The following is a 27,325-nucleotide window of genomic DNA, read 5'->3' on the forward strand; positions in this document are numbered from 1 at the left end:
ATCCCCCAGCACATGTTAATTAATGCCCTATTGTGTTTGGCAGACTACCAGGGACTGTGATTGTACACGGGCTGATCCTTTAAATGGAGAGTGGCTTACTCTATATTGAAAAGAAAAAAGATTTGTATTTGTATAAGCCACAACTATTCCTTAGGAATAAGTGTTTTGCGTTTAGTGCAATTAAGAGAGAAGAACTGCCATCTATCACAATATTTTATCATTACACTTAAAAAAAAAAAAAAAAAAACTCTCAACCCCGGTAAAGTAGTAAGAAATCATGGAAATGTCATTGTTTTTAAGGACAAAAATCATTGCTTCCATTGTCCTGTACAAATCAGTGTCCAGATTTCACCTATAATGATGATAATTAATACTGTTATCTACCATCTTGTGCTGTGGCTGAAACAGAAGATTGTGCTCAAGCAATTAAATGGAAAACCTCATAATAAACACATGGCAATCTTGAAAAAATAAATAAATAATACCATTCTGGAAACAGGAGTAAATTGAACAAAAGCACAAAACAGAGATTCAAATTCCCTGGGCTTAAAGCTGATGTCCTACCAGAATTTTAATTTTAATCACGAAGAAAGGGGTGGGGAATTGGGGTACTGACCAGATTGACAAATGTCTCAACACTTATTGCTTATTTGTTTTAATTTGCTTTTTACTACTTGCACTACAAAGAGCTGATAAATATCAGAAGACTTAAAGCAGGAGTGTCCTAGAAAAATAAATTGCCTTATATTATTGCTCCTTATGAATACAATTGACCTATCTAAGGAGCTGCTACAGTAGCATCCAGGAAGATAGTGCATCCAAATCGGTTAATTAAGGGCCTTTCATCATTATAAATAATAATAAAACTCACTTCTAGCTTATTAAGAATCTACTTCTTTCCTATACTGCATTGCTATGCCAAAATAGGCGGATATATTTTTTATTTGTATTTTTTCCTTAATGATTTCGGTCATTTGGACTCTCACATGTGTACTCCCTCTGGATTTCCCTCAGCACACTTAAGCTTTATTTAAGCCAGAGATCTTCAGGTCACATAAACCTGAATTATATGGTATGTGGTTGCTTATTTAAAATATGGGCCCCTAAGCCAGGCACAATGGCACTTGCCTGTAATCCCAATGACTCGGGAGGCTGAGGAAGGAGGATCACAAGTTCAACTTGGGGAAACTCTGTCTCAAAATAAAAAGTAAAAATGACTGGGAACGTAACTCCATGGTAAAATGCCCCTGGGTTCAATCCCTGGTACCAAAAATTATACATATATGCATACATATATAATATAAAATTATGTAATATGTAATATGAAATTATATAATATAAATTATAATTACATAATTATCATATATTATAATTATAATATAAAATTATATATGTTTACACACACACACACACACACACACACACACACACACACACACACCCTAGGCTCAATACCCAGAATTACAAAACACAAAAAACAAACAAACAAAAAAAGGGTCTGGGACTCCATGCTCCTGACATGGTAGAAATTCAGGAAAAACTGGATTTCAAAACAACAGGCAGCTTTAATCATTCGAACTATTATGTATGCTCTTCTTCTTGAGTTCTGTAGTTTTTTACAAAATTTCACTAGCTCTTCCTTTATTGAAATGCTAGATTTCCCTGGATGACAAGTGTCCCTATGAGAATATCATGTTGTGGATTTTATTTACATGGTCAGATCTGTTCTCCTTCTTGTATGAGGAGGTCAGCACCCAACATTCCAAGGACCTTTTACTCAAAGCACCAGGATCTTGGCCTTCTTTGTCAGTGGAAAAGTTCTGCAGAGCTGTGGGACGTGGAAGTTCAGGTTTAGAATAGAGATCATCACAGAGTGCCAACAGAGAGCTTTGAAGGGCCCTCTAGCCTTGGGGAAACCTCCTCCTGGGACATACTGTGTTAACCTTACTAATTCTTAACATGTATTTTAATTAAATTGGTATGCAATGAAATGATGATATAAAACTCCAGTCTTAGAAACAGATGTATACAAGGTCACTGATTGTTTTAGCAGTATGAAACTCTTGGGTCTATGAATGAATGTGTTGAGTGTCTACTGTGTGCCAAGCTAAGAGCCAAAGTGCTTAGAACCTATTACACCATGTACCTTCCAGCAGTAACCTTCTGAGAGAGGTACTATAATTCCCCATTTTATGGATGAGGAGCTGAAGTTCTGAGAGGACAACTAGTTTACCTGACTTGGAATTCGTTCTAGGATAGTCTGACTCCTGTGTTTTAACCAGGAGGCAACCTGCCTCTAATCTTAAGTGGGCTTCACTTTCCTTTTTTAATCAGTCAGTCTTTGTGCCTTATGTCTTTGAAATAAAGTCTGGGCTCTATATGAGCATTTGCTTCCTTTGGGAGTGCTTCTAGCCACTATTACTATCTGATACTTTCTTTGAGATGAGAACAAACGGATTGAGCCCCACCTCTGGGTTTCCTTGCCAGCACTGTCAGAACCACCATACAATAGTGACGTGCTCAGGCTTAGTAAGCGAGGTCCTGCTGGTCTATTTTAGGACTCAGAGCTCTGACAGAAGCTTACTGTTACATTATCGCACAACATGATTACAATAGATGAAGTCACTTTCAAGGAAAGCCGGAGCCTATACCCTGCCGGTACTTTGTTTAATGAGCCCAAGACAAAAATAACAGCATCTAATGGGCAGGGAGGCTAAGAGAATGACACAAAACAGTCTTTATAGAGGGCAACTCTGAAATACAGCATAAGCCAAAGGCAAACTGCAAATTGATTTTTAAAATCTCATTTTGCTCCAAATTCTCTTGGCTTTATATAGAGGATTTTCTTTCTCAAGTGAATTCCAAAGTTCTACAAAGGAGACTGCCCACTTCGCATCAGGCTTTCCCACCTCTGCACTCCTCCTCACACCATTCCTCTCAGAAGCCTCATTTACTGAAAACAGATCCTTTCCTGCATGGCCAGTGGCAGGAGATTTCTCTCAAGGTGAGTGACTGCATGGCTTTGAAGGTGTTTTCTTGCTCTTTTAGGACATCTGTGCAAGGAAATTAAGTGCTAAAAATTGGTCCTGACCCCAGAGTCTTCTCTGTAAGTCCATAACAACTTTTTATGCGTTATTTGCTTCTTCCTGCTCTTGATCTAACTTTAGTTCATAACTTTGTATCCAAAATTCATTCAACCCAGTTCTTAAACCACTCATTTTCAGAAGTGGGTATCAGGTCCTGGTTTTGTCCCCTGGAGGCCACAATTCTTCTCTGGACTGGCTTTGCTGGATGCCTATTATTAATTTAGTATCACCCTTAAATCTTTACATTTACTTTTAGTGTTCCTCAACTTATGATCAGTGCTTAATTCAAGAACTGAATAAACAGTTAACCTCAACTAAACTCTTGCCTGATTATTCAAGAGTCACTTTTTCCTCCCCTGTATTTGATCTATACCTTTTTATGACATTTATACTACCTACTATGATTATCTGTATACATCTTATTCTATCTTGTGATTATCTGTATACATCTTATTACATCTTATTTGAGACTAAGGTGTTTATTCCCTATCATTAGAACTTGGCATAGAAACCATATCCTTGGTTGTTAAGGACCTTGGTGTTAAGGACCAAGTTTAATCTATTTTTTCTACTGTCCACAGTGTTTTGAATTAATAATAACAGTAATGGTATTAGGTAACATTTGGAGAAACTCATGTTTCAGGCACTGTGCTATAAGGTTTGCATAGTATCTCTCTCTTTCCCCCTCCCTCCCTCTCTTTCTCTTTATGGTATTGGGGATTGAACCCAGGCCCTCACACATGCTAGGCAAACACTGAACTATATCTTCAACCCTTTTAAAATTTTATCTTGAGATGGAATCTTGCTAAGTTTCCCAGGCTGTCCTTGCACTTCAGATCCTCCTGCCTCAGATTCTCAAGTAGCTGTGATTACAGGCATGCACATGGTATCTCTCTTAATCCTTACAAGAATACTGTAAAGTCAGTGTTATTGTTATTAACATTTAATCCATGAACTTAAAAGTTTCAGAAATTTGCCTAAATTTACATAGCTACGTTGTGTGGAGCCGGGATTCTAAATCAGGACTGCCTGACTTCAGAACTTCTTTAATTCATTAAAGACTACAGTCTTTAGTGAATTGGCTGATTAAATAAACCCATTCACAAAATTAAAGAAGAGTAACTTATTAAAATACAAAGTTGTATCTAATATTTCAAATAAATACATTATATGCCTAATATTTTTAAATATCGGTTATTCTGAGGGCTTTTTTCTCTGATTCTATAATATTTAATTAATTACTCGCAATAGCTTTGGTATGTAAAAAAAGTTCAAATTAAAGATGAAAATAAAATGAGATCCAGTCATTCAAGGTAGACAGAGAATGGAAAGTATGATGGGAGAAATTTACCAAGCTTTGTACAGAGTAAACATCCTTATTTGTTGAATAACAACATGAAAGACAGAATTAACAAAGCATTCAATGAACAAACATGTTGAAAATCAGCCTTTATACTAGCTACTTTATATAATCAATAAAAATAAAGAGCAATTCATAAAATATTTGGAATTGGATATACTATCAGTGGTATACATCATGGTAAGCATGCAAAAATATGAGGAAGAAGATCCCATCAAAGCTCCACAGAGGAATCAGACATGATATAAAATCCCAGAGTTAGCAGCTTAAGTATGTTATTTGATAATGGAGATGGCTAATTCCACCTAGCCATAACATTTCTAGATGAAGTGAAATGTAGAATATGTCTTGTAACTTAACATTTAAAGGCACTCAATGGATATTGGTTACCTTCTCTCTCATACCTCCCTATTCCTTTCTTTCAGTGGATGTATTAAACTAATATATTTTTGAGACTACAATTCTTCTAAGGTGTTTATTCCCTATCATTAGAGCTTGGCATAGAAACCATATGTGACTTCTTTAGAAGCCCTCAGTTCCACAGTAAGAGACATGGGGAGTCATGGTACTTGTAATAATTCCTGTCTTCTCTTGAGAGAAGCCTGTCTTGCTTTGCTATAATAAAATACCTGAGGCTGGGCAATGGACAATGAAGAGTTTTATTTAACTCATATATTTGGAGGTCCAAGAGCATTACGCTGTAACTGGCCAGAGGGCCCCTGGCTGTTTCACAACTTGGCAAGCAGTAGACACTGAACTGACTGCCTGCAGAAGGAGCCAAGCATGTGAAGTAGTCTTACTTTGTAACAAGCTGCTCTCTCAAGAACGAATTTACTCCTTAACACAGATGTTAATCCCTTCCAAAGAAATTTGCCTTGACCTAATTATTTTCCACTAGGTACTTCCTTTCAAAGTTCCACCACCTCTCAATGTTTCCACAGTGGAGACCAAGCTTCCACCACATAAACCTTCAAGGGATACCTCCAAATCATGTCTAAACTGTATTGAAGTCTAAAGGGAACCCTCATATAAGGGCAATGCCTCTGCCCCTTCTACCCCTTCTAACTCTTTTCAGGGGGAAAGACAGGACCTGTGGGTTAAAGCAATATCCAGTTTTCTTCACCCACCTCAAGACTTTGGACTGCAACTATCCACAGCTTCCCCAGATCTTATGATCTCTGCTAATAGGAGTCCATCTGCTCATATTTACTGCTTTGCTACCATTCTCTTTTTGAAAATACCAGATTAATTACATTAAGTTCATTATTCCTGTATCTTTCAGTCATCAGACAAGCCCAGGATCTCAATCATCTCTCATACTACAACTTAAATTCTCACTGACCTCTGCACGGTCTCTAACCTGTTACATCTCCCCTGCCACTCACTTTTCCCTCTGGAATTCATGGGCTGGAGTCAACAAAATCCCCTAGATCCTTAACCTCTTTTGTGAACACTCCTTTTACCTTTTTCTCTAACGGAAACCTGACTTTCTCTGAGAAGTTTGCTTTTCTTTCAGTGTCTCTCAGTTAGTGCTTGGGTTTTGTTTTGTTTTGTTTTCCTTACAGATTTCACACAGCTGGGTCTGGAGGTTGGGCATTGTTATCCTCCTTGCCCCTTTAGACCATTCTCTCTTATTTGCCATGACCACCATATTGCTAAATCCAACTAATCGTTGGATTTAGATTTAGCAATCTAATGAATTAGCAATTAGTTCTTATATTCCTTGACTTACCACTCACACTGGACAGGAACTTTTGAAACTTTCTCTTCATCTCACGTCTAGTACACATGATCTCCTGATTTTCCTTCTGTGTCACTGATTATTCTTTCTTAGCCTTATTTACTGCTTCCTCATATGTCTATTGGACTAAATATTATAATTACCCATGGATGAGTCCTGAAGTTTTTTCTTCCTATTTCACTTTATTTAGATCCACAAAATTTATTTTTTCCAGTCTTAAGAGTTTAAACACCAACTATATATTGATAGTTACCAAATTTATATCTCTGGACTTCTTTTCTCCATATTCATATAGTTAACTACCTACTCATCACTTCCAGTTGGAGGTGTAGTAGAGATCTTTTTAAAAAATTTATTTATTTTTATTTTTACAGACAGCTTTTTGATTCATTGTGTAGTAGAGATATTAAGCCTAATTTGTCCTAAACTACACTCCCAATGTCCACCCATGCTATAGGCCTGCACCCACTCTCAGTTAATCAAGACCTACACTTTAAAGCCATCTTGGCTTCTCTCTTTTTCCTCATATGCCATGTACAATCCATAAGAAAATCCTGTTGGCTGTGCCATCAAAATATACCTAGAATATAATTACTTCTCACCACCCCCACTGCTACCATCCTGGACCAAGTTATCATCCTCCTACCTGATTCCTTTTTACCCTTGGCCACCTACACTCTATTTTAAATACAGCAGTAGAAGAATATTCTTCAAAATTACAGTCAAAGCATGTCACTCCTCTGTTTAAGCCATAAAGACTTCCTTTTCCACTCTAAGTAAAAGTCAAAGTTAACATGAAGGCTTATAGGGCCTTATAAGTACTGAACCATAGTACTTCCCTGACTCCACCCATTACCACGCTCCTCCTACCTTACTCAGCTGCACACACATAGCGCATGTGTTTCTTCCTTAGTGCTGTTCATTTGACCTGAGTTCTTTCCCCGCAAAATGCCTGAAAGTCCATCTCCCTCACCACCTTTCAGTCTTTGCTCAAGTATCAACCTCCCAAAGAGACTAACCCCAACCTGACGACCTAATTAATTATGCAGTTCTCTCCCCAATTCCACACTCCTAAGCTCGTTTACCTGGCTCCACCTTTTCATTATATCTATCCCTTTTAACATATGGTGACATTTGCTTTACTTTTCTTCTTCTCTTTCCCCTCCTTCTCCTTCTTTAACATCTATTGCTTGTTGTCTCTCTCCCCTGCTAGCCTGTGAGTTCCATAAGACCCTGGGTTTATTCCTTTTTTGCTCTCTGATTTGTTCCAAGAAACTGGACAGTATAGTATGTACCTAGAAATCACAGTATGTACATAATAAATATTTGTTAAATAAGGGATAGATTTGTGTAGTGTTTTATAGTATATGGCATGTTTTCATGCCCTAGGAAAATGTATTCTTAAAACTTTCCTTTGATAGTTGCTGAGTAGTGACCATTTTTCCTTTTATCTGGATTAGGAAGATGAGGTCAGAAATTATTTATCATGGCTCCTGAATTCATTGTTTTTGCTACTTCATCCAGGTTACCAGGTCAGTGTTCTTTAAGATTTTACTTAGGGTTAGGGTTGTGACTGAGTAGTAGGGTTTGATCCTCAACACCACATAAGAAAATGAATAAATAAAAATGTTATAAAAAAAGATTTTGCTTAAATCACAACATCAGAATGTAGCCTAAAACATCTATTGGGAACTGACTGTTGTGTGCAATGATTGCACACAAACACAGATTATAGGCCAGAGTGGCAGATTGCTTATTTAAACAAGAAGGATATGCTTGCTTCTTGACTCATAAAAGGCAATGTACTTTTTCCTTTATAAGCAGAGCTACACAGACCCTCATTTTAGTCTTTTCTCTTTGACTCACAAGCCACCTGGCATCCTGTGATTTGTTTGACATGTTCAGATCAGGGCTTTGATCTCAGCATCACTCTGAGATGACACCTTGGAAGGTGACTAATATAATTTTATTAAATTTAGATTTTGGTAATTTGCCAGTACTTACTCACTTGACTGGGAGAGCAAAGGTCCTTTGGTACTTCTGATCATGAAATTTAAATTCTGTGACTCTCACTGATTGCAATTGAATGTGTTAAGCATATTTTAGGCACAGCTTTATGATTGGTGACCAGAAGCAATCTTTTAGTTAGTTGGTAATCCCACCTGAACAGAAAATCTTTAATTAGACATTTCCAACTGCCTTTCTCTGAGCTATGGTCAGAACTCATCTTTGACTTTCTTCAGGAGAGCATTATTGATCTTTAAAAGGCTTCTGTGTCTGCTTCCAAGAAGTGTAAGCAAAATTCCATATAGTCTTCATGTTTTTAAGAAAAGTTACCCTTATTCCTGGCTGGCTACTAAATTCTCAAATTCCTTTTAGCTGTGGATTTAACTATTTATTTTGTTGCTATTGTTGTTATTTTTATTTCCGACCAGAAAGAACAGTTGAAATGATGCTAATAATTATTGAGATTGTTTTGAAAATCTTGAAGATGATTGCTGTAGTTGTTGGTTCTCATTGTAGGAGGAAGTGTAATAAGGAGTACATGTTTTCTGAGTGAGTGTTGTCCTCTGTTTTATGGTTCTTTCAGTTACTTCATAAATGCTAGTTAGTGTAGTGAAGTCTCACCATCACCTAGAGAGAACTATGTTTAATGTCATTTTGCAGATGAAGGGACTAAAGCTTAATAAGGTTGGGTAAGTCTCCTAAGGTCACAGAGCTAGGAAAGCAAGAGCCAGGATCTGAACCACATCTCTGAACTGCCTCAAATCCTCAAATACTTGAGATTAATTTGTTGATCCTCTTTCTTTTAGAACCTAACACAGCTAAAATGCCATACAAAACTAAAAAAAAAAAAAAAAAAAAAAAAAGAAAGAAAGAAAAGAAAATGGAAGTAACGTGTAAGAGAATCTAACAGATATAACCATGCCTTCAAAATGTCAGTAAGTAGAAGTCTTAAGCCCATCAAACCAGCCATCCTTACGGAGGTGACCTGAAGCTTCATGGAAACAAATTCTTCTAAGGAGTGGTTAGCAATTAAACATATCATACACACACACACACACACACAGTACACACACACATATATGAAAATAATTCAATTTTTTTAAAGTTAAAATATATGGATAAATTGTGGCCTTTCAGAGAGGAGAAAATTTTGACTATATTCTTTTACCAACTCAATGAAAATAATGCTGTTAAAATTTTACTTATAATATTTGTGTCAATCAAAATTCATAAACTTAGGTGCTAAAGAAAAGATTTTGGTCACTCAGGTCTTCATGTTATGGAATCTATCTAACACCAAATGAAGATCTGACCCTAAGGGATACCTAAGAGAACAAAACAGTTTGAACTTGAAAATATAAATTGTGATTTTTTTTTTTTTTTGCAGTACCCAAAAGTGTGCCAGTTATGGTTTTAGCACACTTTATTGGAGGCTCATTTTGAATAGGAAAGGAGCACATTGCACTTACCAACCCAAGGGCAATTTTTGTGTGTTAACAATTATTATCATGTTGAATTTCTTTTAAATTCCATTCTATTTTTCATGAGTCTAATGACTAAAGTGGATTTGAATAGTAACAAACAAAATATTCATATTTTATTATTTTAAATATTTTTATTATAAAATTTAGGACCTAATTTCTCACATCAATCAATTTTCTTATCCTTGAAAAATTTGCATTAATTCTAAGTACCTTTCTCAAATATAGACATCAGAGAAAAAAGGTTGAATATTTAATAGCAAAGTTAGGTTTGAACAAGAACTATTGAAATAAACTATTGAAAATAACCAGGCTTAATAAAACCTTTGTAGAAAAGATGCACAGTGGATTAGGTGAGAAAAAGTCTAAATGCAGTCTTTAAACATCAAAATTTCCAAAACTTGAGGCTAGGAGAGTTAAAAAAATCTTCTTGTTCTCTACTTCATTTTATGAGTAAACTGTGACCTAGCTAGTTGAGAAAGAAGTGGAACAACCCAAGTTTTCTAATGCCTAACCAATGTTCTTTTTGTTGTAACCCACAAATACAAGGCTTAATGAAGTCAAAATAGTCACACATGGCAAAATGTTACACATCTGGCATGGACAGCATTATTTTATTCTTAACAATTCTGCAAGATAATTACTAAGTTCCCCATTCTACTGTTAAGTCAATTATAAATTTCTATTTTGAGATGAAATCACTTGCCCAAAGTCATTGTACAAAACCAGCAATCTAATAACAAGTCTGTCTGAATCTTATGTCCTTTTGGCTGTTGAACTTGCCATTTAATTAAAAAAAAAAAAAAAAAAAAAAAAAAAAAAAAACAGATCTATAGGGCTGTATAGGAAATGCAAAATATGCTGATTGGCTTTCCCTTTACAGTTTCACCATTATGTAGATAAAGTTAAATATTTATGTAAGATTTATAACCTGTATGCATCATGGGATTTTTGATCCAGAGGAAACCTGAAAGTAGCTAATTCACCCCATTCGTTTATAAATGAGGTAATTAAGACCAGAAAGGTCAAGCACTTTTCACAGAGGGATAGTTGTAAAATTAGAATAGAACCAAAGTTCTGGTTTTAAATTCTTTGTTTTTTTTTCTCCTATTGCACATTCATATTTGGTGAGGGTGGGGGATATGGAGGGAAAAAACAAAGACTGGAAAGAGACATAAGTACTACAACAGAGTGAGTGTACTAACAAGGTCAATGCCATTGTTGTCAGAGATAGTACCTTTTGAATGTGGTGGACTTTCAAAGGGATGGTAATGTAGTTAGCTTTTTAATAAGTTTTAGGAGGGACAAATGACCAGAAAATTGCACATCATGTTTGGCTAAGAAAAGAGATTCTGTATTTTTTATATTTCGTTGTGTCCTGCAAGTGAAATGTACATTTTATTATGCAAAGTAGGAAAGAGGATAATTGTTAGTTAAGGCACTAGTCTGCAATTAATTTATTTTTCTTTTCTTTCTTGTGAATCTTTTCATTGATTTATCTTAGGAGAAATTGTTTTACTGAAAAGAAAAGCACTTTTAGTAATTTGCCCCCATATCTAGTTTAACTTATTTTCCTGGGGAGAGTGAGGTGGCTATAAATACCTTTGCCACTTGATCTTGTAACCTTAAATGAGGGCAAAACTCCCCTTGGCACTAACAAGAATTTTGTCTACGAATAGTTACAGAATTGGGTCCATGACGATTAGGAAGCAATTTGATTCTTTCCCAAGAGATAGCAACTCCAGCACAATTTTCAGATGGAATACACACACTAGCATCTTGTCCATATTCCTAATAATAACAAGTATGAAAGCGGGAAAAAAGACAGGAATCCTTGCAGGCTTTAGCTGGCTTGCTTCAAAAGCCTGTCAGCTAAACAAATACAGTGAAGTCCTAGGAAGGAGAGCCAGGAAATTAACTGCTGTGGGCTATAGTTAATGAGTGGTCCAAAGAGAAAGAAGTTATGGTCATGGAAGTGTATACATCGAATGAAAAAAAATTAACACTATCAAAAAGAGTTAGCCTGCACAAATTAGATGCTTATTCAATTCTGAAATTTATTGCTTTCTTGTGGGACCTGCCTCCAACCAGCTACAGAAGCTTTCCCCCACCCCCAAACAAGATGAGCAAGATCAATCAAAAGATTCAAACTTTGAAGCATGGTTAGGCTGCTGGGTATAAGCATGCAAAATATGTCTGAGACTTCATTAAAAAATGCCTACACAACACCTTGGGTAAAATCCACAGCAGCTTGGCATTGCCGCCTCATTAGGAGTAAAATGAAGTGGTCATTCCCTGAAGACTGCCCCTGCCATATTCTGACCAATCCCATGAGTGTCTTGCTTGCACTCCGTGTTTCAAAGCCTAAGCAATCATAAATCCTCTCAACTCCAGCTGTGCAAAGGTCTATTGGCTTTAGGCAATATGGCAAAACCAGGGCAATATGTCTATCCAGTCTCACTTTTAATAGAACTAATCACAGGCTTCCTACAAATAACTTCTTGCCCTTTTGCAAACATTTGAAACCAAATTATCAACAACTTACCTGAGTAACTGAACTACTCATTACAACAAATACTGCTCTCAATGTGTCAATTTCTAGAATTATTTTAGAGATGAAGACAGTCCACAGAGAAGATGGATATTCTTGAAAGTAGTGCTCTGGTACCTGTTGTTCCTGTACCAATGTCATGGGGAATTAAAAATCAATAAGCTGTCAGGACTGGGGAGGAGCAAGACTTTCTCCTGTGTGTTCCCCATTATTGTGATACTTAAAGAGTGACTCAGGAACCAGCATCACCTGAGAGCTTATTAGAAATATAGAACTGGAGGCTGATCCCAGACCTCCTGAATCATAATATGCATTTTTAATGAGATCTACCAGATCATACTTTTGCATATGAAAGTTTGAGGAGTACACAAGATTTCACAATGGAGAACATTATCAAATAGTATCAATAAAAATATTCATAGGTGCCATCTATATGAAAAATTTACCTGTAAGCCCCCTTTCCATCAATGTGGTTTCAAATAGCCTAGTGACATAAGGAGATTCAACATTATTCTAACTAAAGGATATAGACATTGAGATTCAGCAGTTGGTTAGATTTAACATAAAGTGAAGTAAACCAATTTTCTTATTTAAAATCTTGACAGCACCATTACTAACTTTTCATGAACTACTTGATACCAGAGGTAGAAAAAGTGCTAAAAATAAAAAATAAAGTATTTATGTTAGTTTGTTTTCTAAGAGTAAACCTTTAAACAATGTAATGTATTTTGAAAAAAAAAGACCAGGCTGAGACCAAAGCTTTCTGTAGAATGTGTGCCTCAGTTTACCCTATTAATTTCTAATGAAAACTTCTTGCAATTGGAACTAAGCTCTTAATCTCAAGGAGAATGCCTGTTATCAAAACTTTACATTAGAGCTGGGGTTGTGGTTCAGTGGTAGTGTGCTTGCCTAGCATGTATGAGGCCCTGGGTTCAATCCTCAGCACATGTAAAAATAAAGGTATTGTGTCCACCTACAACTAAAAAAAAAATTTAAAAAACCCTTACATTAGTACACATAGATGACTCCAATGATATGCTGCTGAGGTATCTTTCAGTTAATTCAATGGCTATCGTTAATGCCTATATTTTTAAATAGTTTCTTCTTATATGTATTTCTTTGTTGTGAGTTTATAAAAATTAAAATTAAAATATTGGCCTGGACTAAATACTTAACGATATACCAATTACTAAGAGCTATGCAGAGTCAAATTAGATGGGCCTGGGTCAATCTGCCAAATAGCCCAACCAAGATTCTGATTACTATTCCGAAATTCATCTTTTCAAAAACAGATACATTCTTAGTTTTCTTATTTTCAGCTGCAATTGGGTTGTAGTTCTGTGATTGATAGATTTTCAAATTCCAGACTTTTTCTAAAGTCTTCTTGGAAGGAATTCAAGTGCTAGAGACAGTAAGGTTCTTTTGGCTAATTAAATTTGGGAAATAATTGACTAAACAAAAACATACAGAATAATTTCCTGCCTGACTCCTCAAAGCCTTCAGTATGTTAAGAGACCTTATTAACACCCAATAGTAGGCATATAGTTTCATCCTCTAAAACCACGTTTTTAAATGTGTCCTCTATGATCAATATCTTGAGTTAACCTACTCTGGGATGCCCTAATCTAATCTAACTTTCAATACTGTTTAGGTTTTCATTCTTCTGAGTACTATGTTATACTACTCACATTAAAAACCACAAACCAGCACATTGATAGTCTTCACTATACAATTTTGAACAAAATTATAAACACTTCTGTGTTATTCATTATTGTTTGTCTACTAATCTTGCCTCCCTATTAGATTATATGTACTTGGGCAGTAGGAATCATGCCTTACACTTTCATATCTAATACTGAACTTAGCATTTTGTTGGATATGATAGGTAATGAAATACTTACTGGTATACTGTTCTATCCTAAAATATTTTTTAAAAGTTTTTCAATTTTTCATTGTATTCAATTGTTTGAATATTTCATGATTTTGATTAGTCAATCTCTTTACTTTCAGTGGAACATTTTCATAATTTTGTGAACTTGGATTCTATGTCCAATAAGCCTTTGTTTTTATGACTAATGAATATAAATATTTCTCATATGTAATTACCAAGGCAATACTGGACCTTGAATCTTTTCAGGATTTTAAGAAGATCTGTGTTATATATGCCAGATAGTCTTTCTTCAAATGCAGGAAGCAGACATGCGGAAAAATTCCAAGTGCACATGGATCATTAATTTGAACCTGTGTTGTTATTTATTTCATCACTAATGAGTTACTTAATAATACCCAACAATTGCTCGTGTTTGACACTGCAAATAATATTGAAATTATAAATCTAGAAGGTATCAAAACCTCTTATTCATATAGTAAGGGGCTGAGACCCAGGGAAGTGATGTCAGTATCTTCTAGGGATACTGACAAAGCTTTCTCTATTTTGTTCTGCTAGTATATCATTCTTACAAGTATAGTTTTCATTATTTTTCGGTAAAAGAACAATGGTTGCATACCTTTGCTTACTCTGTAGATCATTTGTTTCTTTTTTCCATTTCCACCCACACTGACTTAAATTTAGCCTTTTAGATGGACTTTTTTAAAAAATTAAGAAAGGTAAAGTACCATTTCTTGAGCTTGGAAATTTCACTTGTTACTCCATCCCTTCTGGTATGAGGTGGCAAGTAAAGGAGACTGGGATAAGCTATTCCAGACTCCCCATTTCAGGCTACTAAAAAAAACCTGATTTACCCAACATGGTCGCATGTGTGTTATAGTTCCAGCTACTGGAGGCTGAGTCAGGAAGGTTGCTTAAGCCCAGGTGTTTAAATCCAACCTGGACAATATGAAAGACCTTATCTCAAAAGAATAAAAAAACTCTCTCAATGTTGGTTTCTTCTGGTTCCCTGGCAGTAGACCTTACACAGGCTCCTCAGGTTGATATGACAACTTAAACTTAATTTTATGAATTAATTAATAATAACCAGTCATATACATACCTATACAAAAATACTGTGATTTTAAAAAATTAGACTGGATTTCACTTGTCATCCTGGAATTAACCACCACCCAGTTATAGAATTCAGATTTAGGAAATATTTGGAGCTGTCTTAAATAAGCAGCTAAGTGAATAGGGAAAGTGAATTGCTTCTTTCCCCACTTGGAAGACAAATGTCTTTGGTTGTTTTCAGTATCTGTCTTAGGTGGTTTGTCTAACTACCTGCTAAAAGTAAGAAAATTGGACACAATTATTTATAAATATTCTTTATTATGTTAATATATCTATATTTCAGCTGAATACATTTTTAAAAATCTTGACATTATAAGCAAGGAGGGAGCAGAGGATCACCCTCCCCTAAAGGATTTATATTCATTGGGGTAGATTTTATTTTCAAACATAAAGGTTAAAAAAAAGTAAGAAAGTAAGATTTCAAAGTCACAGAGTTGTCTCAAAATACCTATCAATGTTTCTACTCCCACCCTGTCCTCTTCTGGACACCATTAAGAGAACCACTGAAATTGAATTCAACTGCTATGTATTATGCATGACCGCATTGTTTACTGTATTGTTCTGTGCCATTCAGTTCACCTGAGATGAAATCAGGCAAAGGAGGTAAATTAAGTCTACCTTCAGAACTCTAGACTGCTGACTCTTATAAAAATTGATTCAGTAGTTTATCTAATGTTTTAAAAACTCATTCTATTAAGTTGTAAATCATATCATTCAGTACTACTACATCAGAAGGTAAAATTAATGATAGAGATAAGGGCATTAGAAAAAGACACAGCATGGTTGCATGACAACATGAAAAAATTGATGAATAGCAGCTTAGGAACCGTGACACAGGGTTCAGATTTAATTTGAATGGTGAAGGGCATCATCCTATTGAGCAGACTGGATAAGGGTAAGTTCATATTGGCACATGGTTTGATGTCATCATGGGTGACATGTAGCAGTGGTACAGTAAGGAAATGACATGTGGCATTTTGAAGACCAGAAAAATGAAAATTTGAGGTTAGCTCTGAATAAAAGTGCATTTTATTTGCCAGATAAAAAAACACGATGTAGTAATTCTAAAATGTAAAGTTTTTTTTTTTTTTTTTACCCCATTAACTCTTCAGAAGGAGCCTAAAAGAAAAGCAAAACTGATGGCCAGGATGTGGGGTCATGTTAAGTGTAGGTAGCAGGTCAACAAGTTTGTGAGTGGAAATTTAATGTCAGTAAATTTTTATCAGAATGAAAGAAATGCCATCATAATAAGATGCATGCTTCATCAGGAATTTTAGTACTTTTACATAACAAATGTTCTTCCTGTGCTTTATTATCCCAATGCTCATGCCATCACAAGAAAGGGGACGGATTTAAACAGAAGACAAAGGAATCTTTAATTTCACATAGAAACAAATAGGTTGAGGTATAAAGGGCAATGATTTATGCATGAAATTCTAAACATGAGCAATTAGGTGTACTCAACAGATTGATGATCATAATGCGTCATTAGCTCTCAAGGCCATACATCGATTACATACAGTCCAAGTCAGCAAGTTTTGCCATCATGCCCTCTGGCCATGGACCTGTCCTATTACCATCAGAGTCAGGAACTAGCTCCACCATGGCTCCTGAGCTTATGTCCCACCGGAAGCTGCAGTCAAAACACATATGGAAAGTCAATTACTGACAGTCATCAGAGTTTAGAAATCGTGACTTACATTTGTCACTGAAGTCAAAATGTGCTGAAGAAGACCAGAAGGTGTGTTTCTACAAATGAAGAAATTAAGACAAAAAGAAGACAGAAAGAGAAACTACCCTCCCCTTTTAATTTCCTAATGACATGTCTAGGAAATGAACTCAGGTTTTCTGTCTTTGTTTTAATAAGCCTGATAACAAATAATCAGCTTGCTGCCTATTCTCCTTTCAAGGAAGAAATGCTGCCTATGTTTTGGATGAGTCTGAGGAACAAAGAAAGCATCTAATTTTGGTGGGGGCTGAGGAGTAGGAATGAATGCAATGTGTAAAATTTACATTTTTTTTTTATAAAAGAAACTAAAACTAGTGAAGCAATATACCTTAACAATGTAAAAGAGAAAATCAGATAGTTAACCAAATTCTTAAAAATGATATGATATTGAAACAGTTACCAGAGTCTGAAAAATGAATCAATCTACATATACAATGATAAAGATTTGGAGACACTTATCTTGAAAATTTAGTATGTGAGTCAGTCCTCCTGCTTGATTTAAAATGAACACATTTAAGACCCAATGCATGTGACTGTCTCCTAGTTTATGAGTGAGACTGAGGCAAGTGTACACTTGCCCATGAAAAGTGGACCTCTCTAGAACTCCCCTTCTGACCATTGAGGAATCATACTCAGCAGGAAATAATCAGGTCTCTGCTCATAAAATATACACATTCACATTTATTTATTCCTGTAGGAGTAAGAATTGATGAGCAAGCAATTTTGTGTCTTTGAAATAGAAATAAGGTTTTTAAACCTCTTGATTTTGTGCATGATCTATACCAGCTCTTCATGACTATCTCTGAAGTTATGTGTGAGGGACTTAGTGCTACAACACCTAAATATTTAATTTAAGATAAAGGAACATGCTATAAAATCTTGCTAGTGTCTCTAAGAGATTCAGGCAGTATGACTGTGTCCCAATGTCACTTGACTTTTCTTCTGAACAATATCTTTTATTTCAATTACAAATGGAGAGATGGAGAGATAGTACACAAATAAGGAGCAAGAATAGGAAAGAAAATACAAAAAAAAAAAAAAAAACCAAGATGTTAAATAAAATAAAGAAAGCAAAATGCATATCACAAAAAGGTATAGGCAGAGGAATATGTGGACAGAGCCATTCACATAAGATGAAATAGTATGTAGCTGTGTTGATCTCATATGCTATACTGATTTCTGTATTAAGAATTGTATTTATTCTTAAACACTTTTTAATTATTCTGAATCTCATTGTTTATACATATTAGAGAATAAACTTATAAATCTGGATAGAATTTAAACTTCCTATTTCATCTTTACAAACTTAAAGAATGAAATACAGAGATTAAAGCAATTATTAACATTCATTTTTGCAACAAATATTTATTAATATCCACCATGCATAACTTGCAGCAAATGAAACAGAGGGATAAATAAGAGCTCATCACTCCAAGAAGCATAGATAAAAGTAAACTAAGAAATAGGAGTAATATATAAATAAGTACCATATGATTGCAACCAGTTTATCATAGAAAAGATATCAGCCATTGTTAAGTGCTTTCTAGGGAAAAGCTGAGAGCAATGATGTGCTCCAGGGGTCAGGAGTGTGGATTCTTACAGTAACTGACCTATTCATATTCTTCCTGTTAAAAAGACAAATTAACAAAAATAACCAGTGCTTTTCATGTGCTTTATCAATAAATAATATGTGAAAATAAGGGAAAAAATGTGAAATAAGTGAAAATTATGTATATCAATGCCGAGTTTCTTAATTTTGCTGTTTAAAAGACCATTTTTTACCAAGTAAGAAAATATTTTAACTATTCTTCCTTTGCACATTCTTCAAAATATTAATCTAACAGAGATTAGTTGATTAGTAATTACCTATCAGATTTTGTCTAGATAAGCAACAAAATCAACTATTATAGGCACTCCTCTTTTTTTTATGATTTTTTGGAGGTATTGGGGGTTAAACTCAGGGACACCTAACCACTGAGCCACATCCCCAGCCCTTATTAGAGATAGAATCTCACTGAGTTGCTTAGCACCTCACTGTTGCTAAGGCTGGCTTTGAACTCATGTTCCTCCTGCCTCAGCCTCCTGAGCCACTGGGATTACAGGCATGCACCACTATGCCTGGAACAGGCACTCCTCTTGTCTATACTTTATTGCGTAATATGTGACAGAGGATCCAGTCATGTTTCAAAAGTGATCCTGAGGTTGTGATTGCACAATAAATATTATTTCCAAGGTTTTCCTGGGTTTCCGGTGGTTGGGTGGAAATACCATGCCATTCAACATTCCTCCACATTCTGGAATGTGCAGAAAGGAAACCCATAATGTTATAAGAATTTGTTCACCAGAATTCAAATCTCAGGCCTACAGCTGAGTGCAAAGTTACCCATTAGCAGAGACAAAGGTCCTCATATGCTGCAGGTTGGGTGGCTGAGCCTGTGCTCCTTTAGACCCTGATTGTATGATATGTTAGTGAATGCATTCTTAAAGACAAAAAACATTCCTGCAGTCCTTATAATGAAAGCAACGTTCTGGACTAACTGTATGAAAACAAGGTAATGAATGAGTAAGCCTTTAGAAAAAGAAAACTAAGTGCCTTCAGCTGTTCTGAAATACAGCATAAATAGCCTGTTTGGGTTTATACTACGCTAAATGTTGTGCTAGGACCTACAAAGAAAATAAAAACTGCCTTGTTTTCTCACAGACACACACCATTTGTGTAGTTACATTACAGCAGTGCAGTGACTCTAGGGGTCGACTAATCAGAGACTAGGCCATAGGAGCGAGTCACTCCTCTTTTCTTTCATTGTTTGCCTTATCCACAAAAGCAGACTGTGCAATTCTCTTTTCCTAAGTTAGAAGATAATTCAGTAGATTTATACAGAGTTTATTTTAGAAATCCTAATATCTAAGGATTTCCCAAATGAATATTAAATAGAAGAGAGTGACAAAAAGTAAATATTTTTCTCCTGAATGTAATCTTTTGTTAATCTGCATACATGTTATTCCAAATATATACATGTAGATTGCCACATATATATGTGCATAGAATGTATAAATGCATATATATTGTACATGAATGATTTATTACAGAAATATCAGTGTTTCTAGATTACACTGCATACTTGATGAGCTGTCATTAGTGCAGAAAGGATACATAGCTTTTCAACAAAAGAAAAGAATGAGGCTGCCAGAGTGTTGCAGTGGTTTGGGTTTTTTTTTTTTTTTTTTTTTTTTTTCTTTCCAGCATCCATCCCTGCCAATCTCTGCACTGCCAGTAGGGAAAACCATATCCATGGCAACCAACCGTACCATTCCAACCCACATCAATGACGCCTCCAATCTAAACTGTCAAATATTCTATGCACATCATGTAAAATAGGTCTCTTTCCCCTTATACCTCTGTGCATCTCGTTTCCGTGGCTACATGTTTATGCAAATGAGAATTGTCCTTTCTCTCTCAGGTTGATTGAACACTGAATTTGTTTTGCACCTTGGCAATGCAAAGCCATGCTGTCTTGCCACCTGGTCTACCACATAATTGCAAAAAATTACATTATAATGATAACTGTCCCCAAATTAGCCTGATAACACCATCTACCTGCCTTGTGAGCGAAAGAAGCAGTGTGCAATAAAGAAGGATGTTAAAACAGAGTCGAGATAGGGGAATAATGTTTAATTGGCTCTCCAGAGTCTACTAATTTTCAGAATTGGAAACCTAGTGTTTGATTTGTTCTTTTTAGTCAGTGAGAAGAAAAAATATCCTTCATAAATTGTGAATGACAAATTTGCCCATCCTTTTTTGCATGTGGTTCCAGCATCCCAGGGAATCTAAAGTGTCATTTCCTCTCTGGAAGAAAGGAAGCACAAAACATGCTAGGTATGTACTCTAAATTTTCACTCAGAATCAGCTCCAGCTATAAATTTCTCCCAATTCCTGTGTCTCTTTATTTTTCCCCAACCCCCTCCAAATCTTGCACCAACACCTTTCTTTTAGAGTTAAGATGCAGGATTTTTGCAGGATGACACATATTAAAATAAAATAAAGCTGGGATTCTAAAAAGAATTACCTCCTCTCTGCCCCCATCTCCTTTAATCTATTTCTACCACATTATTCCAATAAATGGTTTTGCTGTAGTAGTGGTGGTTGTGGTTAGTTTCTTTTTCAGAAAAATCTCAATTAAACACTTTGCAAATAATGAAAACAATGAATTGCTTTTTTATTTAGTTATTTTTATTAATTTACATAAATATGGTGACTTTAAGGACTATTTTCATGTTAATTTTTTCACAAAAAGAAGGAAATAGCAGGTAAAATTGTATATAGTATATTTCCCCAGAGTATAAGTGACAAAATAAAAGATACTAGATTCTATTATGATAAATGTTAGGGATACATTTTACTTCTCTCCCTACTTCATATCTCTCTCCCTGCAAAATAAGTCCTTCAGCATTTAAAACCAAGAAAATATTTATGCAATTTTGTGAAATTTTTGTTTCAGACTGATCTCAAATTTGTAAAGAATTGGAATCAGTCACTTTTGAGTAAATTAGGGAGAAGCAAAGATTACAAAGGAGGCTAAGATCTTTGTAAATTTAATAGATGATCTGTAATAGATGTGTCCTGGTCAAAGATAAAAGTATGAAATTTCTGAAGGAAAATCCTTTGTCATCTTTTTTTTTTTTCACCAAACTTTGCACACCTTTTTGGGTTTGAATAGAAACCTCCTTTTCCCTAACTCCATTTCCTAAGGAGAAAACAAAGTGGGTTCCCTTCTTAGTCTCCTGACTCCATGAGAGCTGTTTCAGCATTTCCCAAGATGATGGTTCCTGTTTGTATGACGTGCCCTACAAGATTGGAAACCCTGGGGCAGATTTGAAGAAGAAGAATATCATATCATTCTTTTGTATTTTCTATGCTTAAATAAATATTTTGTTCAGTTAAATTGAATACCGACCCCTGATTGTTCTTGAAGTTTAGCCTGAGACATTTAGACAGTGAACAGCTAAGAAATATGCCTCAGGTCATGGCAGGAGAAGAGAAACCAACTTTTAGTTAAGTGTTCATTATGTTCAAGAAATCATGTCAAATACTTTACATAGGGCATAGTAATCTTTTCCTTGTTAAATATTACTTGAAAATAACAAACTGTAATTTTAAAAGTAACATTTGAAAGAGAGGACATGACAGACACCTTAGAAATTCTGTTTGATTGTTGTATCTCCACAGATACAGTTTGTTGAACACTGTTCTTGACTCTTTGGGGAATTAATAAGGAAGGTAAGACCTAATTTTATAAGGATTAAAATCAAATAGGATGATAAACACATAAGAACACAGGTGATAGCACTAGTTTTAAAACTGCATTTGTCTCTACATCATTCACGATTATTAATATCATCATTAACATGGACTTTCCAAATGCAATATGGAAAATATTTAAGTATTTTTGGAGGACTAAAAGTTAGAATTATGTTCTAGGAAGAAAAAAAATACACAGATGAAACACTTTTAATTATATAAATTAAGAAGGACAAATACTTAACAACCTGCCTTTTTCATTATGTGAATTCTTTTTAAATCCTAGGTCTGTGCAATAGAGCTGTTGTTGCCCAGTCTCAATGTTGGAGCTTGTTCCTCTAAACATCCTTCCTCTGGGCGTAAGAAACTTGCTTTCAGAATTTCCTTCTCTCCAGAGATCCCATGCTGAACTCACCTCATTTCCTTCTAATTTTGCCTGTATGTATAAAATGAAATGGAGGAATAAAGTGCTCATTTGCAAAACATAAGGGCCCATAAAATTTGTCCAAATTCCACAAGTGAAGAAATTGTATGTTAATGCAAATGACTAGAAGTTGCCTCAGTTTGCTCATCTATTTTTTTTTTTTTTTTAACCAACGTGGTTTGCACTACTTAGGTTTCTCCTATGGGGGAAAAAAAAAAGATTTCTCCCTAGAATCATTGTAGAGAAAAATAAACACTAACCAACAAACAAAAAACCAAAGATCCACTTCCATATTTCTGGAAAAAAATACTATTATTGAGTAAATAACAGTAAGTTTTATGAGATGCTATGTTCTTAGTCTTTTACATAATTTAAATCATTTATTCCCCACAGCAACTTTATAAATTAGGTGCCATTATTAGCCCTGCTTTACAGATGTGATAAAGGAGGCACTGAGGGGAATTCAAGTCATACCGTTAGAAAGTTGTGGAGCTGGAACTGAAGCCCAAAGAATCTTGCTGTAAAGTCTCCAAAGTGCTAACCTTTTAATTTCTATTCCATATGTCCTTTCAAAAAATATTTTATTTTCAACGTTAAAATAACATTGGTAGCAGTAAGAAGAAAACTATTAAAATAGTAATATTCTAAAAATTTGTGTTCACAGCTCAATTTTCCTTTGGTTTTAATTGTTCAAAGCAAAAAAAAAAAAAAATCAAATCTTGTCTTGGGAAGAACAATCTCTTTCTGAAATACTTTAAAACTTGAAGCACTACTTTTAAAGCTAGCAATTATTTAGAAGTCCTACGGTATTTTTCCACATTCAGATACACATTTATTCACTCAATCAGCCAGTTGACAAAGATTAATGCCAACTTATTAAGTGCCAGGCACTGCTCTGGGTTCAAGGGATTCAGCAGTGAACAAAAGAAAGGCCAAGCCCTCGTGGAACTCTTTTCATAGTAGGAGTGACTAGACAGACAGGAGGGAGAGGGAGGGAGGGAGGGAGGGAGGGAGGGAGGAAGGAAGGAAGGAAGGAAGGAAGGAAGGAAGGAAGGAAGGAAGGAAGGAAGGAAGGAAGGAAGGAAGGAAGGAAGGAAGGAAGGAAGGAAGGAAGGGAAAGAAAGAGAAAGAAAGACTGAAAAACTAGAAAAGGGAAAGTCTGTATAGTTTTATTAGACATCCATTCAAGTTCTTTTCCCAGTCAAGTTTCTTTTTCCAGTCAAGTTCCTTTTGGTAAAGTGAAATTTAAGCAGAAACTTGAGTAAAGTGAGGGAGAAGCTCAGAGGTGGGAACTGGCAGGCTAGGTCCAAGGACCTATCAGGACCAATGGATGATGTAAATGGTAAGAGCTGCAGGTGTGGCATCAGTGAGGCAGCAGATGGTCAGATCACAGGGGGACTCTGTTCTTCGAGCAAGATGGAAAGTCACTCTGGTTTTTCAGCAGAAAAATGATATGAACTGACTTCATGGTAAAGGGATCACTCTGGCTCAGAATGGGATATAGAATAGGGAATCAGGTAGAAACAGGGAGTCCTGTTTCATAAATTTTGTCCATTCCAAGACATATAGACCTGGTGTATATTCCAAGACACAGGGGATGAGTTGTGCAAAAGGATTTTGAATATGTAAAATCCAAGACTTCATAATACATTAGATGGAGGATGTGAGAAAAATGGAGGCATAAAGGGTGACTCTATCCTATGACTTCATTGACATAAAAACATTTCATGCTTAGATAAGAATTGTGTCTGAAGGTCATTTTAAACATTTAGAAGTAGGTGCAGGTTATGAAATAGTTAAAATTCCTCTCAGTTTATCAAGTTTGTTAGATACTCAATTTAAAACAATTACTTGGTCATTATTCTTGATCACCAATGAGGCTTTGTAGCTATACAACTCTTCATTGAAGAAATTGACAGTGAAGTTCTGCACAATATGAAGTATTCTCCTTCCTTAAAATGCTTTTTTTTAATCTTCCAAATCCCAGACATTCTCTTCTTCTTAGTCCCCCCGCCTTTGTTTTTTTTTTTTTTTTTTTGGTTCATATTTGTTATTCCTCTCAGTACTTTTTAAAAATTCTGTTATAAGTTTACGTTGATTGCACTGCTAGAAAACCCTCAGTTATCATCTAAATCCTGATAACATCAAATTTTCTAGTCCCACACTGTTTGGTAAGGTAGTCACTAGCTGCATATGGCTTTCAAACATTTCAGACATAACTAGTACAAATTGAGGTGCTTTTTAGCATGAACTACTTACTAAATTTCATTAACTTAAATAAAAAATAATATAAAATATCTTGGTAATTTTTATATGGATAATATATTGAAATGATAATTTTTAATATATTGTATAAATAAAATATACTATTAAAATTCATTTCTTCTTTTTTCTTTTACTCTTTTAGTGTAGCTACTAGAATATTAGAAGTTACAGATGTGCCTCACATGATATTTTTATTGGACAGTGCCCCTCTGGCTTATTGATGTCTTTTGACTGTTAGATTTAGCCCAGGGCCTGGTATGTAGTGTGTTAATAAATATTTATTGAATAAATAAATGAATGTATAAAGCAAAAGTTCCTAATAAACCAAAATAAACTTTATACAAAATGTGGAAGAAGTACACGAAATTTTCCTAGGGATGTTAAAAATAGTATGCTTATACAGAGACAACCACCATGCTATGAAAGTTTTCTCACAGTCACCTGCTTTTAAGGTGGTCTGCACATTTAGAAAATTTGCTGTCAAAACTCTTACCATTTTTCCTTAGAACTTACCAAAGTGATCTTAAAATCCAACCAGAAAACTAAGCATGAAATAATGAATTCAGAGAGATTTGAAACAGAATAATTATAGGGAATCCTAACCAATCAACCTTTAAAACAAGCTATAAAGTTTCAAAGATGGAAAGAGAAAGAATAAGGGTGAATAGATAAATGAAACAGAAGAGAAAGTTAAGAAGAAAAAAAAAACTGTATAAGAATTTAATGCAGTTTATAATAAAGGCATTATTTAAAATAAATAAGGAAAAGATATACAATTGACTTTTTAAAGAAGTGTTGGAATAACCAGCTAACCATTTGTCAAGAATAAATTTATATCCTAATCCACCCTAATACAAAATTAATTCTCCAAATGAATTAAATATAAACACAAACACAAATATTGAAATCTAACAGTATCAGAAGAAAATGTAAGTGTGTGCATGTAGGTGAAGAAAACACTTTTAATCAAAGTTTCAGGGGAAAAAACCTAAATATGTTAAGACATTTGTCTGGGGACAAACAATACAATCTGGGTGGAAAAGCAAATAGGGAAAATAAAATTGTCAGAGGGAAAGGAGTTAATGACTTTGATTATACAGAAATCTTATAAATTGTCAATAAGTTGAACATAGCCTCTAGGAAAGTAGACTTAGGATACAAACCAAAAAATCAGAAATTTAAATAACCAATAATATGTTATAGAAAATATTCAACCTTACTAGTAATAATATCATGAATGTAAGAATAGATATCCTCCCTGCCTTTGGCAATTATCTGATTTTTGAAAAGTTAAAGAAGGGAAATGCCAAGAAATATGGTCTTACAGATTGCTGGGAGGAGTAAAATGAGAAGAAATGTTTTTAATTAAACATTTTAATTAAAAATGTTTTTAATTCAGAAATTCTATTTCTGAAAAACTTCCCTATCAGATGGGTTTATAAAGATGAAAATGTGAAGGTGTAAATATACCAATATTACTCACAATGGGGGAAAACTGGAAATAAATGTGCAAAGGTTTTTATAGTCATGCATAGCAAAGCTTCTATCAACGATGGACTGGGTATACAATAGTGGTCTTAAAATACTGTAACACCTGGTGACATCCAAGTTTTCTTAGTTTGTGTTTAAGTACTCTCTATGACATTCACATGATAATATTTCCTAATGACACATTTCCCATGTGTATTTCTGTCAAGTGACACATGACTGTAGTTGAGTAACTCAAACATGCATAAAATGGAATTTTACTCAAACATTACAGTCCTAGGGTCACCTATGTTGGTCAATGTGCAGCAAGTTGATTATTTGTTGTTAAATATAAAGGTAGTTTTCCAAAACAATATTTCTACTCTTCTGCCAAGACATATGTATTTCGTCTATACACATTGAAAATAACCTAGAAAAAATATTCTTCAAAAATGCTTATAATGGCTATACACTAGTAGTGGTAATAATAGTGTAGTGAAAATATGACTAATAGTGCCTGTAGTGACTGAGTAATGGGATTTTTCCCTTTCTTGCTTTCATTTTTGCTTCTAATTTTTCTACAAAAAAGTAAATAATTTGAAACAGTTAAAATGCAAATAGCAAACAATATATTTTCTCAGTTTCTAGTGTCAGAATTTACTTATGTCACATTTCTTTTTCACTTTCTAACACAGTGAAACCTCGTACCCTGAAGCCCCTCAGCACATCCAAATGAGCACTATATAGGAGCCCAAGTCTTCCAATTCCACTGTGCTGATAGCAAACGTTACTAAGCCTTCTCTTAGGAAAACATGGTGGTATTGGCATTGTACCACGGTTGGTGCTAATTTTAGAGGAGATTCTGTTCTATTTTTTAAAGCTCATTTGGTGTTTCCATGTGTTCTTATTATAGA

At 34.9% G+C, this 27,325-nt stretch overlaps 2 long non-coding RNA genes across 2 annotated transcripts in view; both read left to right on the top strand.

The window, feature by feature from the left end:
- LOC306663847 overlaps nucleotides 1-27,325 on the top strand; it is a 209,470-nt gene that overhangs the window by 172,470 nt on the left and 9,675 nt on the right. The gene's annotated exons all lie outside the window — the stretch shown is intronic.
- LOC306663212 lies at nucleotides 20,798-22,671 on the top strand. The gene is made up of 3 exons (XR_013764398.1): nucleotides 20,798-20,833; nucleotides 22,184-22,234; nucleotides 22,542-22,671. It is a non-coding gene; the product is annotated as an uncharacterized lncRNA (long non-coding RNA).

Source organism: Sciurus vulgaris (assembly GCF_902686455.1).
Source record: "Sciurus vulgaris genome assembly, chromosome: 6".
Lineage (NCBI taxonomy): Eukaryota > Metazoa > Chordata > Mammalia > Rodentia > Sciuridae > Sciurus > Sciurus vulgaris.